We start from the raw sequence: 19,380 nt of genomic DNA on the forward strand, positions 1-19,380 counted from the left end.
AACTTTTCCCAATCAACCACTCAAACCTAAAAGCTTTATCGGTTGATTCTCACCGTAAGCAGCTCAATCTTAATGTATGGAACGTTGGCTCTCATATAAGGCAGCACTCAGGTGTACAGTCATTCAGAAGAGGCCCTTGCAAGGTTTATCGGTGTAAATCGTCTCGCCCCCAGAGTTTGCCAAAGTGGGTAAACTCGAAATCACTTGCCTACTACAATAATCTAGGAGATTCCATACAACCAAGTACCTCTCTCAATAGCCTTAAAAATAGTGTAACAACCACCCTCTAGGCTTTAACATATGCTTTCCCAATAAATCTGCCATGCCGACTTCCCTGATCATAACTTTCCACAATAAACGTATCAAATCTATAGGTTAGCTCACAGAATTGGCACTATAACTGAGTCCTGTCATAATGAGTAAGATTACAAGCACTCATTCAGTGGAAGCACACAACTTCTGCTCAATCAAATGCTGGACTCAAGGGAATCAACATGTGGGTGCAGCCTACAGTAGTGCTGAACAGTCTTTTTGTTGATCATATAACATCAGGCAACAGGTGCACTACCAAGCTACATTTGAAAAGTGGCACTGCTCGTCTGACTCTGCCATAGCAGTGCCTATTGCCTTTCAAGCGTTTACATGCATAGCCCTTCCCTTCACAAAATGCAACATATTTGGCAAATGAAGGCGTACTACGCAGCCCCTGTGCAAGTACTGCATCAAAGCCTCCGACCCAAAAAACCATACCTCATCGCCTCAGCACAATCTTCTGATATTCACATGCAGCGCTGACAAGGAGGCCCCAATTGTATATGCACAAGAGGTAGGAGCATAACGTCCATGCAGGCACTACACACAAATGGTAAGATTAGTGCAAGAACCACCACTACGCTGTCCACAAACCAAGATCTGGTGCTCCCACTCATACTAGTTACCAGAGCAACCAAGGACACGCAGGTAACCACACCTCCCGCTGAAGCAAAGCGCCAGTTACCAGGGGAGTGCAGGGTGGCAAAATACTAGATTATGCCACAAGGGCTAAACAAAACAGCAGGAGCAGGGAACACCGACCCTAAAGGAACAATAAGGTTCTCCTGGAGCACAGTCTAATTATTAAGGTGTATTACAGTTCAAGTGTCCCCAGCTTCCCTTTCAGGCACCTGGCCCAGCACATCAGCACTGTTCTCTCTTTCCCACAGCAAACTCATCAAGGTGTCTTCTCCTTCCGCACCCTGCTTCCAACTGCCATTAACAGGCTTACTCAAGCAGGTTTCTTTCCTAAAATTCCCTACAATAGACTGCTTCTACTTGGTTCCAAGCAAGTAATCAGGAGGTTCTATTATACCCCACCAGTCTGGGGATCTCCTGGCTTCCAACTGCGGCTTCCTCCGTGTGGCAACTTACCAGTTCTGCTGACTTGGCTGTCCTAATGGCAAATGTCTTCTACCTTTTTCCAGCAAGGCAAGCCCTACCACTGAAGCAGACTGGTGTAACTTTCAGCAGGCAGGCAAGACTGATCGGAAATCTTCCTGGAACACAACCTCCCTGGCGCAGATCACCACCTGAACTTGCAACATGTGGGTTCGCTCACAGGCAAAGACTAGTCGCCTACAGCCATACCACCCTGAATGCGCCCAATCTTGTCCTGTATCGGAAGCTAAGCAGGGTCGGGCCTGGTTAGAACTTGGATGGGAGGCTAGGACTGGTCACCATTTCAAATCAAGTTACCTATATCAGGCAAGAGTGTACGATAAAACGTTTTTTATTTACAAGTAGACTCACCTCAGTAGGAGTTAGCAGAGAATGTACTGAGCTGGCAGTGCCTGCAGGACACAGACTCGCTAACCGTAAACGTGACTGCATCACTCACTCAGAGACCTAAGCAGGACAGGAGTGCAATCACTCACACCACAGGCACATATTCCTTATCCTGTGACAATAAACCGTGATTCAGAGAAGCTTGATACGAGGTGTATGTATTTTACCACGCGCAGGTAGCCCATATCCATACAATAAAGGTAACCTCCAAAGCAAACCAAGAAGCACTGGCTGCTACGAGCTCCGACGACACCATGAAGTACAAATCTGCAGGGAAGAGTTAAAAAGATGTACCGAGAACCAGACAGCAAACAAGAAGGGTGCTGTCCAGGATGCATATGCCGCCTGGATGAGTGGGATGGTGTTAGACAACACAATTGTGCAACTGAAAACAAAAAGGTGGGCAGCAGAATCTCCAAGCGTTTCTGAAATACCATGGTGGCACGAGGGGCAAGTTATACCTTTTAGGATGGTTCCCTTCCTGGGAATTGGCAAGCAATAAATATTCACGCGATTTTGGACAGTTTTTCCATCATTCACTTTACTATATTCTGAAACCAGTGGTTACCCAGCAACGGATAGGGGGGGGAGGGGGGGGGGGGGGTAGAGACATGTAAACAATAAGTAGCTGCAGATCTGAGTGGGCCCTTGCCAGAAAGGTATAGAGGGACTGGAGGCGGGTGTTTGGAAAGAGACTTCGCCTTTGGAAGTAGAGTGGTGGTCAGAGGCCTGACAGATAAAGACATCAGGGCTAGGAGAGAGTGCGCGGTGGGGAGGAGATGGGACGGACAGAAAAATATACGGTGTGGTTGAGGCAATCAAGTGAAGGAGATGGTTCTCAAAATCTGGGACAGACTGGGCGAGGTAAACGTGTAGGGAGGTAGGTGCACTGATGTACCTCTCACCTGAATCAGTACCCAATCCACTAACAGAGCAGAAAAGTGCTGCGGCAACAACTGATGAACGGAATGCTGAATGAATCAAACATTCACTGCCAGCCAAGAGATCGGAGTTAAATCCATCATTCTTTTGATCACTATGCCACCTCAGTTTGGACCCAGCCTTATGCAAATCAATCTTGAGACTGCTCCTCATGGGAACAGTGCAACCCAACTGTGGAGTGGTTGAAAAGTTTCAGCACTCCGCCCATCATGTTGTGTTTGCTATGTTCGCCCTAAGTGGCGCTCAGCATAACGTCAACAAAAGACGCTGGTGAGAGCGTGATCCCATGTGTGATCATGCACACGAATCAAAGAAAAGAAGGAAGCCAGGCTGCTGAAACCCAACAAAGAAAGGATGGTTGTAGTGGTGAGAGGGTGCATCACTCACAGTCCATCAGAAGCTACTTAAATTAAGTCTCATCTAACCAGTGAGTGCCAGGGCACAGTGAAGATATGGCATGTTAAGTGTACTTGTAAAGTGCGCATCTCACCCAGGAGTATCCTTACGCAAATAGGAGGGGGCATGCCGACCTGTCTGGGTGCTATGATATGGCAGGCCACATAAAGGTAAGCCCACCCCCTGAGAAGTGCACACATGGCTTCTGTTCATTAGAGAAACCGTTTTAATTGATGTTGGTTTGTAATGGTTTTTATTAAATGCACAATAAAGTATTACCTTACCTCTGTATAGCCAACCACTGTGCAAACCTGAACATAACAAAAAGAGCACACTAGGTGGAGCACAGGCAAACCACAGAGCTCACAAATCAAATGGCAAGAGAAAGCAGCGAGGGACCTACAAATTCCCAACCTGATTCATCGGAGCGCCTTTCCAAAGTAACCACTGGTTACCATTAAAACACTACTGGCCATCAAAAGATGTGTTTCCAGCATTACTGAAGGGTAGGCCCAATGCCACCAGATTCTCGTTTAAAAGTTTGCCAACCAAGGTGAGCCTTACATCAGCACTACAACAGACTAGATATGCAGAACTACATACATCAGAGGCAGAGTAACCATATGAAGCAATGATGAACCCACAGCCAGTATCGGTGCCCAAAGCCCAGTGTGCATGCATCTGACGTGACACCAGGTACCTGGGAAGTGATGGTGGCAGTCTTCACCCATAAAAAACACTTAAAGCCAGGAAGTGTAAGACATGTGCAAGTTACAAAAAGATCTTCAAATGTCGCAAAGAAGGACCATTGGCCACCTCTGTGTCGGTGCCACTATTTACTGTTCACAGCAGAACCAGACAGGCAAAGCTCAAGAGAGTTTAAGCCAAAGAGGCATGTGTGGCTGAACATGCCCCAATGTAAGGCAGCATGGTGTGCCCTTTCGCAGACCCTTAAAAGAGCCCCGCTGGCAGCCGCCCTTGCCATTACGGTGGCCTGCGTGTATTAAACGGCAATGTACATACTGCATAAAACCTCGAAAGCCATCCGTGGCGCACAAGAAGGCAGGGGGCCCTGGCGCGTTTAGAATGGCTGGCATGTAAAGAACACGCACCCGTCCATGCACATTCACATGAGGCGAGGTGTCTGCAGCGGCAGAGCACACACCAACAAACGCAGCCACATGTATGTGTAGAGGAGAAAGCCGTACAGGCGTTAAATAAAAACCATGCGTGTGGCCTCGGGGAGGAGAAAGAGCGGCGCCTCCCTCCCCCAGAGCCGGCATCCATTTCCTAACCCACCGCAGGAAACCAGCGAGGAGCAGGCGACAGCCAGATCCATGTTTGCCAATGTCTCCAGCTCCCTCCCATCGTTTTTTATTACTCCCTTCGCCGCCCTTAACTCTAACAGTTGACCTCCACCCCCCTTTTTTTTTTTTACACAATTACGCAAAAAGGTCTAATAAAAAAAGGGAAAGATTGGATAGGATGGTTACATAGCCTGTGCATGTCATGAGAGGGCAATTTAATACAATTATCCAAAAGGAGTTATTGGGGGGAGGGGGTGGAAAAGAGGTCACTCCCCACCAGCCAGCATTGGGGAAGAAGCTTCATGTAAACGACACGACGCATTTGTGAAAGGCACAGCTGAGCCGTACAAAGATGCAAGGGTACCACGAACTACAAACGCTTCTCGATAGGAGAGGCGACGCCAGCCTCGGAGCCCTCCAGATTGTGGTGGGAGAGGCAGGGGTGGCTCGTCCTGCCCATCACGCGACGTCTCCATGACGGATGGAGGCAGAGCGAGGAGGAGGGATGCCTTCGAAGAACAGAACAGAATGGAGGAGGGGTGCCCGCCTCTCGAACCCGGTGTATGCAAGGGTGGCTGGGAGCCTCGACTCTGACCGCTCAGAGGGGTGGGGGTGCATACCCCCCGGGGGTGGGGGCTCTGCGACAAATAGATCATGGCTCGGGGACGTACTAAAAGAATATTGCTTTCCAGGATTGGAGGGGGAGCTCGGGTCCGCCTCACCCCGGGCAGAGGACCCCACGCCAGGGTACTCCACCCACAGACGGGTGCAGGGGCCTGAGGGAGGGGTCCCTGCGACAAACACATCAGGGTTTGGGGAGGCACCAAAGAGGAATGCTTTCGAAGAATGAAGGGGGAGAGGGGCGGCGTTCAGATCCGCCTCACTCTGGACCCATGGTCGTTTCATAACAAGGGCGGCGAGAAGAGGGGGCAGATGGTGCCGGGCGCCTTGGGGACAGGATCCCACACCATTCAGTGACCAAAGGACACCACTGGTGCTTCCCTCCCCCCCCCACACACACAAGTAGAGCTCAACGTTACCCAAGCCGCTGGTTCAGAAAGGGGCGATTGGTCACAAGGTGACACTTTCACAGGGAGGGGTGGGCAATTCAACCAGCCCATTAAATGACTGGTGTGTGCTGCACAGTGCGCCAAGACAATGTCTACTGGGTACCCCAAGACATCCCCGGGTGGAGGAGATGGTGCAAATATGCATAGACAAGGCCCAGCTTTGTCGCCGAGGCTGTCTGTGTGGCAAGGACGTTTTCTAGGAGGTGACAAGATATTACGCACGGATCCAGAGGGGTGGCAGCCATGCCCCACAGGACGGGTAGAGTAATAGGCTGTGAAGGCCTGGCACGATACAATTAGAATGAGGAGGGACGAGAAGCCCTGCAGCTGGACAGACATCTTGTAACAAGGGGACTATACATACATGTTCCAGTAATAATCTGGTGTCACGCTGCTACAGGACAGGCATGTTCCAACAGTAATGGAGGATGTGAAGGCCCACCCCCCCCATTCCCTCCAGAACAGGTATGTATGGTCCAATGGCAAGTGTAGTGTCATGTGCAAGGACACAGGGCCCAAACGGAATTGGAAAAGAGGGCCCTAAATGCTGCAGAGGCAAGCTCCAATGATACCAGAGACATCGAACTTCTCTAAAACCAAATGTCCTAATAAGAAAGGGTTGTGGCCATCAGTGTGCGGTATATTTAAAAACTCAGAGGGAGGCCCCGTGCGGGTCACACAGTGGGGGGAGGTGGCTACCTCCTTCCAGGGCAGGCACGTCTCTATGATAATGGGAGTGAAGGGCAGGAGCCGCAAAGAATAAGCCTGCGCATTCCTAATGGGGCTGATGGTGAAGTCGTGGCTCCAACGACGGGCCTCTCCCAGTGATGGAGGGGAAATCCATCACGCAAAGGGTAGCTATGTCCAGATAACTTGCACTGAAATAGAGCGAGGTAAGCCCCTTGCAAATAATTAAATAGGGCAGGAGTGGAGCTTTGTACTGGGCAGGGTGCTGCACTGAAAGAGGGGACAAACCATCTTCGGTCTAGACGTGCTGAAAAACGAATGGGTAAATCAAGTACCTTGCAGCAGATGCAATAAGAAAGAAAACGACACGGGAGGGGTGGGGGGTAAATTGGCTACAGTAAGACATTCAAATATTATTGGGAAAATCCCACTGCAAGCCCCCCTTACAGGTCAAACATGCATGCATAAACAATTAGGCCAATCAGGCCAAGCCCCCTACGGGTGATGAAATAGTAACGGGGACAGCCCCTTGTAAAGCATGCAATGACAATGGAGAGAACAAACAAATGAGTGGGCCAGCAGAAGGGACGTCCCCTGCAGGGGGTCCAGTGTGGTGTGGTCAAGCCTCCACCCCCACCCGGAAATGGCGTGTGGCAATGGTGCTGATGGGCAGCCCTCACGTGACAGCTCATTAGTGGAGGGGTGGGGGGTGCCTCCATCAGGACATGCTTCCAGTGATGGCCCCAGGGGCAGAGGGGCCTTCAGACCCATGCAGGAAGGACAAGCCTCGATAACAAAAGGGGGGGGGGGGGGAGGTAAGCCATCCTCGGGGCTAGCCAGGCCTAGTACTGCACCCCTACCCCCTTGCCTAGATGACATGTTCCAATGATAACACTCAGGTACTGGGGTGCCCCCGACAGGCTCCAATCATGAGGAGGGGGGTGGCCCTAAACCCGGACCTAAGCGTTCTGCTAATAATGGGCCAGATAAGCCTAAACATGAAGGATAGCATGCGGATTCTTCATATTTCGCTATTTGTACAGGCTTCAGCTCCACCCCCCACAAACATACAGCAAACGAGTACCTGCTGGGGGAATCCCGCCGCCCCCCTGCGGGTAGGGAATGGTACCGGCGGCCGCCGCCTTCCTCTTCAAGTCCCGGTGATTCCAACTGACTACGGAGGGGGGACAGGGTCCACCCCAGAAATATGTGTCAACCGCCAAAAAAGGGTTTCCTTCTTTAAAATGTAGCCTCTTCCAAGTGAAACGATGAAGGGGGGACGCAGCCCGCCCCGCGGTGTCAGGAGGGGCGGCGTGGCTGTCCGCGGTCCCTGAGGGTGGGTTGGGTGTCCGGCTGTGCGTCACCCCAGCACCCCGCTCCTCTCCCGTCGATGCCCGGATCCCTCCTCGGCGCCTCCTCGGTAGAATGACTCGAGAAGGAGGCGGCGGGCATTTCCCACCCGACCCCCTCCCGCCCCGGACCGTACCACTGCTGCCACGGGGGCGCGCACGCCCGGTCTCAACCCTTTACACGGTGGCGCTGAGCCTTCCGGTCAAAACGAAGGCACCAGCCCCGCAGAGACCCGTCGAGTTCACGTTTACCGTCGAAGGTTCTCTCCTTTTCTTTCGCGAAGCGCTTGCTGGGTCACGCCTCTATCCTGTCCCCCCTTTTCTCCTTTGGTGGTACGGTCTCCGCCGCACCCAGCGTTGCGAAGAGGGTCGTACCAATCCTACAGTGCAAGGGAGGGCGTTGTGTTAAGCGTCTCTGTCCTTCCCGAATGGTGCTTTCGATTAAATTTAAACTTTCAAAATCCTGGTTTAGATCTACACTTCTGTAGCGTGACGTCCCCTCCACATGCACATAGGAGAAAGGAAATTCCCCACCCTCGAGCGTTGGTTGAGGCTGGAGTACAACCTTTAAGCTCAAAGGGTCACGTGACCAAGGCTTGGCTGTGAAGTTGAGCAGTTTCCTTGTTTTACTTCACAGACTACAGCCATAGAGGGCGGGGAGGGGAGGGGACAACTACAGAAGGGGCATGCTGGCCACTGCCTCTCCTCTATGGTGAGAGTTAGAAACTAGCAACACCCCAGTGCTCTGGATAGTCCAGGCCCTTGCATGTGCTACAGGAACCAAGAGGAGTGACTACTCCACTCTCTGGGACTGATGCACAACAGGGACCACTGCATAAAGGGTGTGCTGGCCACTGCCTCTATGGCGGGATGTAGGACTAGCAGGAACCCACTGCACTGGATTCTCCAGGCCCTTGCATGTTCTGCAGCCAAGAGGAATGGCTATCCAGCTCCCTGGAATGATGCACAACAGGAACAACTGCAGAAGGGATGTGCTGGCCACTGCCTCTAATCTATGCCGAGATGTAGGCACTAGCAGGAACCCACTGCTCTGGATACTCCAGGTCCTTGCATGTGCTGCAGGAGTGGCTATTCCACTTCACGGGACTGATGCAGAACAGGAACAAATGCAGAAGGGGTGTGCTGGCCACTGCCTTTATGGTGAGATCTAGGCACTAGGAGAAACCCACTGGTATAGATACTCAAGGTCTTTGGACCCTTTCATGTACTGCAGTAACCAAAGGAGTGGCTACTCCACTCTCTGTGACTGATGCACAACAGGAACAACTGCAGAGCGGGTGTGCCACTGCCTGTACTCTATGGTGAGATGTAGGAGCTAGCAGGAAGCTAGTGCTCTGGATACTCCAGGCCCTTGCATGTACTGCAGGAACCAGGAGTGCTTACTACCCCTGAGATGGCCTTGAAACAATTCATTGCAAGTAGAATGCTACTCCGGGCCCCTTCATGTGGCAATGGAGAATCAAATTATACAGCAGGATTCACTAAATTACATGGCAATAAAAACCGAATCACGCAGCACGTTCTATGGCAGTATTATTTCGCCATTTTAACAATGTTTGGACAAAGCTTCACCTCATTAGTATCAGTTAACACCCGAATACAGGAATTGGCAACTGAAAGATGACTAGTTAACCTTTGCAAAGGGTTTGCCACGGCGCGGCCCATGTATGGCACCTTTAGTAACTTTTGATCTCTGAGCTATAGGCTTTTTTGTTAAAAACTGCAAATTATGACAAAAACACAGGCTGTGTGGCAAATCCATTAAATCTATAATTATGCAGAAAATGCTGCAGCATCGCATAATTCCAGTGGGCCTGACCATAGCCAAGAAAGCATCAGATGGAAATATAAGAGAAGGTAATCGCCCCCCTTTGCCCCACGCTAAGAGGAGGGGAAATACACCACAGCAACCCCTGCTGTAGTCTGATGGGGCTACTTGACTCCAACTAATGCAACCTCCAAGACTTTACCATCTAATACCATGGACAAGTGTGTGGAACAAATATGGACTTAGCAGTATATTGCAGGGATCAATCATTTCCAATACAGTTGTACAATTAGCATACTGTGCAAGCGATCCGCCATTTCTATTACAGCTGTACAAGCCAGCCCACCAGGATCCACCATTTAATAACAATTGTACAAAGCTTGCACACCATGCTGCGATCAATAGTTTACAGTTGTACGCGCCAGCACACCATGATCCACCATTTCCACTGTAGTTGTAAAAGCCAATTCTCCATGCTGCGAGCAACATTAAATTATATCTGTACCAGCCAGCACACCGTGCTCCCATCCACCATTTTAATGACAGTTGACAAGCTCTTGCTTTCTCAATTCTTTCAGAGCTTAGACGCAACAGTTTACAAAAAACAAATTGAAGAATGAGTGACCCAATTCTTCAAAAGCTTTGATTCCACCCACTGGATGATGAAAAAGTACCATACATGAATTAGGAGGAGGAGAACTCTTCCGCGTGTTGGATGAGATTGAACAACCAGGTCTTCAAACCCATCCTGGAAACAAGTAGATCACCCATGTCTCGCGGAGGAGGGAGTTTGTTCTGTCTTGAGGCTGCCTATTGGGGCTGGTGCTAAGACCTTGTCCTAACAGGCTCACCTTTAGAAACTCACAGCTGTTGTTGATCAGTGAAGCTTAGTGAGTTGGTAACCACTTATGTTCCAACTAGACACCTGAGATCCTCATATCTTCAGTACAACCAGGGTAAAAAGGATGAGATGGGGAGGAAGATCATTTGCACACTTAGTACCGAAGTTGTGGAACAATCTTCCACCCAGTCTCAGAGCACTGGAAAATGAACTTTCCTTCAGGAAGAAACTTAAGACATGGCTGTATCCCCATTAATGTACCAGTGGCCCTACTCTCAGCACAGTACGCGCCTGCGCAGGGAAGCCTTCGGGTAGCCGTTTTGCGCTTTACAAAACAAACATTAAATATATCCACAATTTCAGCGGCGAACTTCTAGCACTGCACCTCACGCTAGTTCCATCAAATCCTGATTCTGAGCAATACCCCCCAGCACCAGCTGTTGCGTGACGACTCTGTGCTCCAGATCCAGACCAATTACTACAAATGGGGGTGCGCCAGGTAATGAAGTCCAGTAGACTGACAGTAGTGTAAACAAATCCTTTATTTCAAATTTCTTTTTTTCTCATGCGAGTAAACAACACTCAGCCAATGCGTTTCATTCCCTTAAGGGGAACTTCATCAGGGTTTATAAGGTCATCATATGATATCCACAGGTGAACTGTTCACACAGGAGTTTTCCATATAGAAACTTTAGACTTTTAGAATTTCCCCCAGTTTATTGCGCTGGAAGGCCTTGGAGTTATTGCAGGCATAAGGCCAGCATATTACAAACCGTCAAGACATCCGTCCGATCAAATCCAAACATGCTTACCTTTAGAAACTCACAGCTGTTGTTTGTCAGTAAAGCTTACCTGCGCGGGTAAGCCTTTGGGTAGCCATTTTGCGCTTTACAAAACAAACATTAACCCAACCCGACCCGAACAGTTCTCTTAAGCTGATAAAGTGTGACAAATTATTTTAAGTGCAACTAGGTCTTCACATTCAAAACACAATGCGTAAGGGCGAGTCTCTCTCTTTTAAATACAAAAAATGCTAAACACAATCCAACTAAAACCATATATTCTCTCCCCATCTGCAGATATTCCTCCAAGATGCCGCCTCTACTTCTCCCCCCCCCTTAACCTCGCTATAGAAGACCTCTGCTGACAGTAATGATACAATAAAATGCCTACACATTCAATCTCCAGCTGATGCAGACCAGAGTTACTCAAGGGCACCTGGATAATTTCATTGATATAAAGGACTACAAACGTGTCGTATGTATTCATGGTGATAAATTGATGGATAACAGCATGAAAAGGGAGATAATGCAGTCACGTCAATTCTTTTCTCCGCTTCCGATTTTTTATCCAACAACAAGTAGCAATAGCCGCCAAGGCAAAAAAAAAACCCGGTAACACTAATATAAAATTGTCGAGCAGCCTTCAGATCGCAAAAGCCGCCCTTCCACCTGCTCAAACTCTAGAAAGGTTTAGGTGTCATCCCAAGGGGATGTTAGGGTGGTAGCTATTTCACAGCTGGTATATTTAATGTCACTATACACTGAGCTCCCTTAATCCGTTAAAAAAAAAATATATGCAAATTGCCTGGATCAGACAGACTATGGGTTGGAAAAGAAGAAGGCATCAAATCCCTGAAGATCCTCACTTCCTTTCCTGCCTCCAGCCGGATGGCAAGGTTCCTTTCATAAGTACTTGCCTAACGGATCAAGCACTGGCAAAGCCAATAGGTATCAGATCCAACAGGGCAGGTTGCTGCCTTTGCCAATGTCTTTTGGGAGTGGCATAGGTTTGCATGTGTCAAGACGCACCTGCACTGATGGCAATTTTGAAATGGGTTTTCTATTAAAGAAAAAAACCTTTCACGATGGCCACCAATGTGTGCGTAGCGACGCTTACATCACAAGGCATGGCAGCCATTTTTTATTTACCATTTAAACATGGCAGAAGGCCAAGTTACAATAGTAAGTTATTTACTCAAAAAAAGCAAAACATCGATAAAAGGGTAGTGCAAGTAGCCGGGCAGAACTTTGTACCTGGTGGGCTCTCGTAATAAAAATAAAGCATTAAGAGACAGGGGGCATCGTCGAGGAGCGTGGCAGTGTGAAAAAAAACAATGGTGTGTGGGAAGGAAAAAGAGAGAACAAGGAAACATGCACTTCCATGAAGTGCTTTAAGAAAGTCCCCTGAAGTAAGCACTGGAAGGATAGAACAGATCCATCAAAACATTATGACAATGAAATGGTGATGGGCAGGACAAATATGATTAGGGAGGAGAGCCAGCACAGATAGACTAGTGAGATAGACAACAAAGCCATCCACTCATGAGCAAGACTACCAGGACGAACATGAAAGACCAGAGAAGAGAGCTCTGGGAACATGCTGTAGTAGAAGGCAACTGGCACAGTGGCGGTTGCTCATGCCAAAATAGGAGAGCAATTCTATGCACGTGTGCTCAGTTAATCTGCCCGTGTGTGGGTATGTGTGTCCCTGAGGTCATTGATCCTGCTATATGGAGTCACACCTCTCTAGATTTCTGTCTACAGCATCACATAGGTTTTCCTTGACTTCAGATTCATTTCCGAATTCTCCCCGTCAAGTATTTAGTTGGGGCCTGCATTCCCTATTGTGGCCCTGGCACACAGCGGGCTTACTAACATGAACCCCTACAGAATGTTTAGGTTCTGACAAGTGAGCCACTGTCTGACCCTGGTGCTAACATACAATTTACTACTGTGGCACGTGACAGACCTTCATCTCTAGTACTAGCACTGCAATTACTTTTGGTTTTGTAGCAATACCAGAGAAACCTCTGCATCAGATAAGTTCTGCAAGTGCCACCCAAAATGTGGTCTCCTGTTCCACTCTGGCTTGGAATAAACTTGCTGCCTATACCAGCAGCTCGGCTGTGGCAGTGGAGTCCAAGATGTCCTTGGTCCATCGTCACCGGTCCAGACATCTGGTAGGACTTTGTTTCACACAAACAGCTTGAATGCCTTGTGTGACCAGACTGCATCCTACAGACGCCTATACAAATCTATTTATTATTTTAATTTGGTGGTCCAAAAACACCCAGCACACAATCTAGGAGGACAGTTGGCTGGCGGTTCATTCACTGCATATTGTACTCATAATGTCACGAGAGAGACAGCTAGGTGGACAATGATATCGCGGTGACAGCTTGTGCTCTTCAGCCACTACACAGTCATCCAGAGAACTAGAGACAAAACTATCTGGCCATTATAATAAACCAGATGCAAAGACAGGAGAGCACAAAGGCAGCCTGAGAACTCTTGAACCCCTCAGACAGCTGCACATTCTTCCAGGAGTCTACAATGTGATTGGAGGGTGGGGGCAGAAAGCAGAGACATGGTACTCTCATAGCATCCTGCTGATGCCCCCATGTAAAAAAACAGTAAACACAAAGGGCTTCTTCAGGACACATACTGTGAAACCGATTGTAGAGAGATTTGAAAGTGGGACGAACTACAATTAGTCAACTTCTATGTAAGATTATTTGAGCCTTCCTTTTGAGTGGCAGGTGGCATTGGGCCACTTCCCACTATTCGGATGCTGACATAATTGCCACTGAATCATAACTGTTTAATTTCAATGCCTCATCTGGAGCAAAACTATTGGTCTAGTTCGGAAATCCATATCTGGCATATTATACCCAGTTCTGGAAGCCACACCAACAGTATTACGCCTCGTTCTGGAGTACACATCTGGAGTATCGTTCCCACTGTAAAGGCCACATCGGGAGTTTTGCGCCTCTCTAGAGGACACAGCTGGAATGTTAGGCCCATTTGAAAGGGACGCAATTGGAATATTGAATCCAGTTCTGGAAGTACTTTGGCCAGTCTGGATTATTGTTCCCAGTTATAAATGCATGGCAGATTGCAATGCTGTTTTTTTTTTTTTTTTTTTAATAAAAAAAGACTGTATTATGGAGTAACTAAATAGCTTTACCTGTACGTACACAAAATGTTAATCTCAGGCCTACCTAAAATCAGGGCCAATGGTATTCTGCAATTGTGCTGCTGCAGCGTTTTTCGCATAGTTATAGATTTGCCGCATAATCCATCTACTGCTGCATAATCTGCAGATTTTATCAAAAACCTAAGTTGCTAGCTCAAATGATTCAAAAGTTAGTAAAAACATCAACACGTTGCAGCGCAGTGGTAGGCCCTTTGGAAAGGTTGCCAGGTCATCTTTCTGTTGCTTATTGCTGAATTGGAGTATTACACTGGTACTAATGAGATGCAACCAATGTGGCACAGTGTTAAAAAATGTCTAAATATGTAATGCTATCACAAAATGTGCTGCATTACGCCGCATAATTTTGCTTTTCTTGCAGCATAATTGACTCAACCCTGCAGCATAATTCCAATCTATAGCTTACTGAGGCAACATACGCAAACAGATCTTTTCGATCAGTTTACTTTGTCCGCTTTATTAGGAGGCCTAGCCACTTCTTCCCCTTTTTGTAAGCTGCAAAAATAATGAAGCTAACCATGTGGTATTGTTGGATATTGTGGCGAGTAACACTGACTCATGCAAGGTTGGCCCCAAGTAAACAAGCGAGCAAGTGTATAGTAATTTGCTCTAGTGCTGCATTTCATGTCGATCAGCCATCATAACTAGATCCTCTCGCACATCTCACTTATTCCAGTATTCTCTAGCACATGAATTGGTGTTTATCAATCTGCATTCATATCTTACAATTTTTTATTAAGATCAATGATTGGTTTATTTTGAAAATTTGACTTACACCCAGATTTAAAAAATAATAATAATTTGGGTACACATTTTTCCAGTTATCTGATGCATTTGCATCCCTTCATCTATTTAAACCTTTTCACTTAAATCCATGATTTTGAAGATATTAAAAAAATCTTCTTAAGGAGTAAATGATAGTATACATTAAATTCAATAAAAGGGATGATTAAGCAGTTTATTTCTTTCCTTATTTCTTACCCACATATTGACTTCACTGTAAAAAAAAATAAAAAAAAAAGCGCAACAAAAAAAAGAGCAAAAAAAAACAAAGAGCAAAACAAAAAAAAAAGAGCACTCGACTTCTCAAATATGACACAATTCTTCTTGAAAATCTAAAATGAGAGCAGATAAGGAGAGATACTGTGGACTGGAAGTGTGGAAAGTACCACGACTCCCGCAATATACTTCTCTTTTGGGATAAAGCTGGTGTTTACAAAGGGTTTCTTTAGTAAAGGTGCCTCGATATGATGGAAGCGAGCAGTGTAGAAATGGGCATTTTGACATAGCCTATCACTTAGGTCATTTGCAGAACTGGAGTATGGTGTTCTATTCTAGAGACCTCATCTGAGTGATTGTGTCCAGTTCAGAAGGACTAATGTCCAGTCCTGAAGATATTATCTGGGGTTATTGAGCCGAGTACTGAAGGCCCCTCTAGGCGCTTTGTGTCCGGTCCTCATGTGTTAAGTTGGATCAAATGTCGAAAGCCTCATCTGTGGTATTCTCTTCATTCCTGTCGAACATATTGTAAGTAATGTATCCCAACCTGGAGGCCTCAGCTGCAACCTTCAGGCCAGTTTTAAAGTTGAGATCTGGAGTATTGTATCCTCTTCTAGAGGAATGTTTCAAAAAAGTTTATTAAAGTGTACATATGTTCCAGAAGACAGCTACCAAAACAGAGTCAGGGCTGCACCAGAAGACTAGAAATGCAACAATTTAAATATATGCAGTGTGTAAGGGAGGGTGGGGGGGGGGGGGGGTCGATGCCTTACAGATATGGCTCTAAAACCAGAGGTTTTCAAAACAAGAAAAGATGAGGCTTACCAGCTAAGGAAGCAACTAAAGGGTGCAATCCCCACTGCACAGATATCCATATCGGTTGGACAGAGCACATAGTGTGATTTATTCGTATTTGGATAATCGGAGGCGATACCTCTTACCCGTATCTCACTAGCTTTTAAAGGGTCCTCTCGCCCACATTTATGGGGCATGCTCCATCATCAGGTCTGCTCTTAGCCTGGGACTAGAGTCAGTGGTGAGATTCAAATCTGTGTGGACGCTATGCTGTGTGGTCAGCTTGTAACTACGGTTTATGGGTCAGTAAGGATTACAATTATGTAACTGAGAAGAGGTGACTTTATTGAAGAAAACTCCTGATCACAATATTAAAGCTGGCTTAGGCCATGAGTGCCTGATTAAGGCGCTATGAGCTCATAAAAGAGTTGAAACGTTTCTGTCCTTGCAAATTTAGACTAGAAAAGCTTTGAGACATTCATGAGGATTAATAGGTCGCCTGTGTAATTTGAGATGAGAGTTCATTCACATTCACAATTATTATATATTTATTTATTGTTCTTGGTATAGTGCACAACTCACTCCCATAGGAGTATCTCGGCTCTTGTGTTACAGGCAAGAGCGAGTGCGCTCAGAACATCCATGTCTTCGACATCTTCTTAAAATTCCAAAAGTCAGGGCGGGTACGGATCGAAGGGTCAGTTTATTCCGATGGTACGGGGCCAAGTATGAAAAAGAAAGAAACATACCATTATTTGCTCAGGTTCAGCAAATCTACTGCGCACTCCACGGTGCAAAGGAAAGGCGGGTTCTTGAGATTGGGCGACTCAATGATCGCTTATTGCAAGACCACCTTAGACCTCTCCGCCGCCCTTAAAAGTACCGGGATAAAAAAAATCAGCCATCGCCTCCTTTTATTGAAACGGGATAGAATCACACTCGATTCTTTATTCAGCGAGGGTGCTCTTTGTATGGTCAGTCTAAAACTAGGAGCCCATAACGCAGCCTATAGGAGGGCGACTCGGGAGTAACATTCCTCCGAGAACACATTGTGACACATGCACAGAACAATCTTCCATGAGCAGCAGAGGGAACAATGCAGGTCACAGAGTTAAAATAAGACACACACTGAGCAAACACAATGCAAGAGGAAGCCAGCATGACACAGTGGCACGCGTCCAGGTGTGCAGCAGTCAGTTGCCTCCATCCAGACAGCCATTACCTGCTGTCCCCCACACATGCACTCTTGGGAAATGACACAGCTTTACATCTTCTGCCCCACTTGTCGTCCACAAATGAAGAGTGCATGTTTGGGGCAGGTAGCTTCCTGTGCCTTCAGGGCTCCAGCAGCCATGACCTGCTGTCCCTCACACATGCACTCTTGGGAAATGAAACACAGGTTTACATCTTCTGCCCCACTGGTCGTCCACAAATGAAGAGTGCATGTTTGGGGCAGGTAGCTTCCTGTGCCTTCAGGGCTCCAGCAGCCATGACCTGCTGTCCCCCACACATGCACTCTTGGGAAATGAAACACAGGCTTACATCTTCTGCCCCACTGGTCGTCCACAAATGAAGAGTGCATGTTTGGGGCAGGTAGCTTCCTGTGCCTTCAGGGCTCCAGCAGCCATGACCTGCTGTCCCCCACACATGCACTCTTGGGAAAGGAAACACAGGTTTACATCTTCTGCCCCACTTGTCGTCCACAAATGAAGAGTGCATGTTTGGGGCAGGTAGCTTCCTGTGCCTTCAGGGCTCCAGCAGCCATGACCTGCTGTCCCCCACACATGCACTCTTGGGAAAGGAAACACAGGTTTACATCTTCTGCCCCACTTGTCGTCCACAAATGAAGAGTGCATGTTTGGGGCAGGTAGCTACCTGTGCCTTCAGGGCTCCAGCAGCCATGACCTGCTGTCCCCCACACATGCACTCTTGGGAAATGAAACACAGGTTTACATCTTCTGCCCCACTGGTCGTCCACAAATGAAGAGTGCATGTTTGGGCCAGGTAGCTTCCTGTGCCTTCAGGGCTCCAGCAGCCATGACCTGCTGTCCCCCACACATGCACTCTTGGGAAATGAAACACAGGCTTACATCTTCTGCCCCACTGGTCGTCCACAAATGAAGAGTGCATGTTTGGGGCAGGTAGCTTCCTGTGCCTTCAGGGCTCCAGCAGCCATGACCTGCTGTCCCCCACACATGCACTCTTGGGAAATGAAACACAGGTTTACATCTTCTGCCCCACTGGTCGTCCACAAATGAAGAGTGCATGTTTGGGGCAGGTAGCTTCCTGTGCCTTCAGGGCTCCAGCAGCCATGACCTGCTGTCCCCCACACATGCACTCTTGGGAAATGAAACACAGGTTTACATCTTCTGCCCCACTGGTCGTCCACAAATGAAGAGTGCATGTTTGGGGCAGGTAGCTTCCTGTGCCTTCAGGGCTCCAGCAGCCATGACCTGCTGTCCCCCACACATGCACTCTTGGGAACGGAAACACAGGCTTACATCTACTGCCCCACTTGTCGTCCACAAATGAAGAGTGCATGTTTGGGGCAGGTAGCTTCCTGTGCCTTCAGGGCTCCAGCAGCCATGACCTGCTGTCCCCCACACATGCACTCTTGGGAAAGGAAACACAGGCTTACATCTACTGCCCCACTTGTCGTCCACAAATGAAGAGTGCATGTTTGGGGCAGGTAGCTTCCTGTGCCTTCAGGGCTCCAGCACACGTAGTAGACAGAACAGGTTCATCCGCTTTTCAGGCTGACAGCTTGCAGGCCTCACTAAATTCTACATGGAAGAATGTCCCCTTTCAGATACAAACACGACGCTGTTTTTGTGTTGTGCTTTTTTACGTAATATTTGTAGAGTCTACATCTGCCCCTGGCATGCACTGGCACACCTCTGTGCCAGGGCAGAGGTTTCACCAGGATGGTGCATCGTGGGTGTGCTGGGCAGTGCAGCCAAGGGAGGCTCTTGCGTGTGTGGACTTGGTCAGACTGACTGATCTGATGAGCCACTGGGGCAATAGGAGACCCTATGCAGTGACTGGAGTCGGGTATGCCTGACGGGCGAGTGCAGTGCGTGTAGGGTATGCCTGACGGGCGAGTGCAGTGCGCGTCTTAATGTAGGAGCAGTCGAAAGAGGCCTGGGTTTGATTCTGCACTGTTGAAATGCGACTGCCACCCATCACCTGGTACATCGGTTCAGATGTGGGCATGGTCCGCTACGGGGTGGTTTGTTGTGCCGTATAGTTTGGAAGGGGGGGTGGTACATAGACATATGTTTATGCTGCCAACAGCCTGGGCGTGTGACACTTTGGGGACATTGTTTGTTAGTCTTCAAGAGACACTTTGCCATCAGTGTTTTGCTGGCTGTACAATCAATCAGCCCGG

The 19,380-nt window shown here is 48.0% G+C and overlaps 1 protein-coding gene across 3 annotated transcripts in view; it reads right to left on the reverse strand.

The window, feature by feature from the left end:
* Positions 1-19,380, reverse strand: part of LOC146782977 (guanine nucleotide-binding protein G(I)/G(S)/G(T) subunit beta-2) — a 314,590-nt gene that overhangs the window by 254,609 nt on the left and 40,601 nt on the right. Inside the window, exon 1 of one of the 3 annotated variants that reach the window (XM_085638266.1) lies at positions 7,308-8,147. The exons of 1 other annotated variant lie outside the window; for it this stretch is intronic. The gene's annotated coding sequence lies outside the window, so the exon portion shown is untranslated. Of the gene's footprint in view, positions 1-7,307; positions 8,148-19,380 lie in introns of those variants that run through there. One more of the 3 variants, XM_085638268.1, reaches the window with a different exon arrangement.

Source organism: Triturus cristatus, chromosome 12 (assembly GCF_964204655.1).
Source record: "Triturus cristatus chromosome 12, aTriCri1.1, whole genome shotgun sequence".
Lineage (NCBI taxonomy): Eukaryota > Metazoa > Chordata > Amphibia > Caudata > Salamandridae > Triturus > Triturus cristatus.